This window comes from Notamacropus eugenii, chromosome 3, assembly GCF_028372415.1.
Source record: "Notamacropus eugenii isolate mMacEug1 chromosome 3, mMacEug1.pri_v2, whole genome shotgun sequence".
Lineage (NCBI taxonomy): Eukaryota > Metazoa > Chordata > Mammalia > Diprotodontia > Macropodidae > Notamacropus > Notamacropus eugenii.
The window spans coordinates 338,967,008-338,970,573 of NC_092874.1; the positions used below are offsets into that span (position 1 = coordinate 338,967,008).

The 3,566-nt window shown below is 37.7% G+C and overlaps 1 pseudogene; it reads left to right on the top strand.

The window, feature by feature from the left end:
* Positions 1-541: 541 nt before the first annotated feature.
* On the top strand, positions 542-1,240 carry LOC140532156 (actin, cytoplasmic 1 pseudogene; annotated as a pseudogene).
* Positions 1,241-3,566: the final 2,326 nt, after the last annotated feature.

Sequence of the window (3,566 nt, forward strand, 5' to 3'; positions counted from 1 at the left end):
ATACCATATCAAAAGTTTTGTTTGTTTTAAGTAATTAGAATTGAATTATGTGAAATATTTTTCTTTTCTTTCTCCCTCTCCAGATTTTTGAAGGTATGACTGTTGTACATTTAGGTCATGCATTCATTTAAAGCTTGTTATTGAGCATGGCATTAATTCTTGGTTTAAATTTGATGTACACTAGGCATCTTCCAAGTCTTTCCAGAATATTTTTGTCAAATAGGAAGTTTTTACCACATGTTTTCTCTCCTTGTGTTTATCTGGGCTACAAGGATGTATTGCTTCTGGGTATTATTTAGCTAATCCATTTCCACAATGATTTTATATTGTAAATAAAGTTAAATAGTTTTGATGTTTGCTGCTTTATAGTGTACTTCAAGACGTGATGCATTCCAACTTTCCTTCCATTATTTCCCTTTAAGAATTTTTAAGGTAGCTGTGAGCTCTTCCACCCAACATGCATTTACCTCCTTCCACTTCCAGGTGGGGAGTCCCCTCCTCTCTCTCTTAAGGGTTTAAACTTGTTACTTCAAAGTTCCCCATGGATGAGGATATTGCTGCTCTCATTGTTGACATGGCTCTGAAATGTGCAAAGCTGGCTTTGAAGGAGATGATGTCACTCCAGAGGTCTTCCCTTCCATTGTTGGGTGCCCTAGACATCAGGGTGTGATAGTAGATATGATCCAGAAATACAGTTATAGCTATGTGGGGAATGAGACTCAGAGCAAGAGAGGTATTCTGACCCTGAAGTACCCCAGTGAACATGGTACTGGCACCAACTGGAATAACATGGAGAAGATCTGGTACCATACTTTTTACAATGAGCTCCGTGTGGGCCACAAAGAGCCCCCTGGGCTACTTACAGAAGACCCCTGATCCCCAAGGTAACAGGAAAAAGATGACTCAGACTTGTATGTCACCATCCAAACTGTGCTGTCTCTGTATGCCTCTGATCATACCACTGGTACTGTGATGGACTCCAGTGATGGTGTGACCCATACTGTGCCCATCTATGAAGGTTATGCCCTTACCCCATCTCATCCTTCATCTGGATGTGAATGACTGTGATCTGGTGGACTTCCTCACTAAGATCTTGCCTGAAAAAGTGTACAGTTTCACTACCGCAGCTGAAAGGAAAATCCTGTGTGATATCAAGAAGAAGCTGTGTTATGCCACTATAGACTTTGAGGTGGAGATGGCCACTGCTGCATCAAGCTCCTCTCTGGAAAAGAAGCTATGAGTTCCCTGATGGTCCCATTATCACCATTTGCAACAAGCGGTTCCGATGCCCAGAAGCTCTTTTCTAGCCATCTTTCTTAGGTATTCCTGTGGAATCCACAAAACTACCTTCAACTCAATCATGAAGTGTGATATTGACATCCGTAAGAATTTGTATGCTGATCCAGTATTGCTGAGTGATACTACCATGTACCAAACCAGGCATTGCCAACAGGATGGAGAAGGAGATTATAGCCCTAGCTCCCATCACAATGGAAATCAAGACCATTGCCCAACCTGAGTGCAAATACTGTCTTGATTAGAGGTTCCATCCTGGCCTCTCTTTCCACCTTCCAGCAGATGTGGATCAGTGAGCAAGAGTATAATGAATCTGACCCTCTATTGTTCACTGCGAATGTTTCTAAATGTACTGGGGTTTTTTATTGTGTTTTTTTTTTTTGGTCAAAAGGGTGTGACATTATAATTGCGCCCCAAAAGAGATGAGATTGGCAAGGCTTTATTTGTTTTGGTTTGGTTTGGTGTTTTTGGTTGTTGTTGTTTTTGTTTCTTATTTTGGCATTTGACTCAGGTTTTAAAAACTAAAATGGTGAAGGTGATGAGCAGTGTAAGTATGCTGGAGAAAAACATCCCCAAAGTTCTACAATGCATCTTCAGGTCATTTGGCTTTTGTGCTTTTTATTATGTTTTTTTTTTTAATAGTCATTCCAAATAATGTATAATGCATTGTTACAGAGTTGTAAGCTTCCATTGTGACTGTCCTCTGCTAGAGCAAAGGAGCTAAGTAACAAATGGAGATGGTAAGGGGAGGAGGAGGAAAGGTACTAGCATTGTTTTACATGTAAATTATGTAATCCTTTACAAAATAACTTTTTGCTTCTTCCCCCTTAATATTTGTTCCTTTTTAAAAAAACAATGTCAGCCATATTGAATGCTCCCCTAAGTTACCTCCCTTCCCCCAACATAGATGTGAATGAAGACTTTATAATCTCCCTGTGAGTTTTATGAGATTGGTGCCAGTACTTGGGGGAGGGGAGGAACTTTACCTGTACACTGACTTAAGACCAGTTCAAATAAAAGAATTAATTAAATATTGTTAAATTAAAGAAACAAAAAAGATTTTTTAACTTTTTGTTCTTCCAGATCAATTTCGTTGTTACGGTTTCTTGTTCCAAAAAGTAACCCTTTGCAGTTTGATTAATATAACACCAGATGCATACGTTAATTCAAGGTAGTCCAGAATTTGTTCAGTTTCATCGCTGGTCTGCTCAGTGCAGGCTATTCTATTTGTTTGTTTATTTGTTTTTGTTCTCTATTATAGTCACTGAATGAGGAGTTTCTTTAGTCTAGGGTCTGGAACTAGAGGCTGAATCTAAAGCTAGGATGAACCCCCATCAATTACAGCAGAAATCTTCTCTGTTCTGTCTCGTGAGGCCTCCCCATGGAACCAGCTTTGGCTTTATTTCCTTGAACGATCACCCTCAAAGTGGGAACTTTTTCCCCTGGAGAACCAGAAACTAAGGTTGTACTGAGTTCATACTGTTTCCTTGGTATAGTGATAATGGATTTGTTTATGTTTCTGGGTATGGAAAATTTCTAGGAGGTGTTCAGATTCATGTTTCACTTCCTGGAAGATTTATACCTTGAAATGTATTAGCTATAGGTTTCCTGTATTCTTGTAAGGCTTTGTGTTAGAGCGGAGCCCAGTGGTGTGTTTTCCTTTAGTTTGATTGAATCTTTACTCACTACATGTTATTAAGTGGATCAGAGGGACAGGGCTTCCCTGAAACTTTTCACTTAACTATCTTTGTCATAATTGTACCCAACCTCCCCTGCCTTTAGTTTATAATTTATCTAGATGCAAAAAGAAAAAAAAAAAGAAAAGGAGAAAAAAAAAGTTTCCCTTTCTTAATAGCATTTATTGTGAAAGACTATATCAAAGATTCTTAATGTGGGGTCCCTGAAATTTATTTTTTATATAATTTAATCACTATATTCCCTTATAATTTCTTTGCAGCAGAAACTGTGAAGAGGTGTATAAAATTCATCAGATTACTATGGCAAAAAGATTATTAAACTCCTAATATGGGGATAAAGTAATAATAACAACTTAAACTTTTAAAGTACACAAAATCTTTTACTTAAGATAATATTGTCAGTTACTTAACATAAATTTTTATCATTCCTATTCAAAAGATGAGAAAATTGAGGATCAGGAAGTTCAGGTGATTTCTTCAAATTTACTCAAAGGAATAAGTGGAAAAGTCATCAGACGTTCCAAATTTTTTTTTTAAATTCTCTTCTCTTGTGCTACAGCTGTCTTCTCCCTT